This window comes from Penaeus monodon, chromosome 28 (genome assembly GCF_015228065.2).
Source record: "Penaeus monodon isolate SGIC_2016 chromosome 28, NSTDA_Pmon_1, whole genome shotgun sequence".
Taxonomy (NCBI): Eukaryota; Metazoa; Arthropoda; class Malacostraca; order Decapoda; family Penaeidae; genus Penaeus; species Penaeus monodon.
In genome coordinates this window covers 2,347,534-2,347,916 of record NC_051413.1, presented here as the reverse complement: position 1 = coordinate 2,347,916, position 383 = coordinate 2,347,534, and positions in this window count along the sequence as shown.

Sequence of the window (383 nt, the reverse complement as noted above, 5' to 3'; positions counted from 1 at the left end):
TCCTCCCTCCCCCCCTTCTGCCCTTCCTATAGATACCTATCTATCTATCTTTATTCTCTGTCTTACAGAGAGTTAAGGAAGCAAGAAAAGAGATGAATTTTTACTGCCAAATATCATTTATGGTAGTATTCAGAGAGGCTAAAGGAGAAATACATTTGTATAAATGTGAATGATAATATCGATGATACTGATGTTAGTTAAGTGTCACATATGGCACAATAATCAAACAAATCTGATTCAAAACTCCTAAGCACTAGAATTTATTGCAGATGCTTACAGCGAGAAGTCATCAGGTACAGTAATTATAAGGGAAGCTGCAATAGCTTAAATTACGTGTACGTACTACATCTTATTCTAAAATAAATAACAATGATACCATGTTA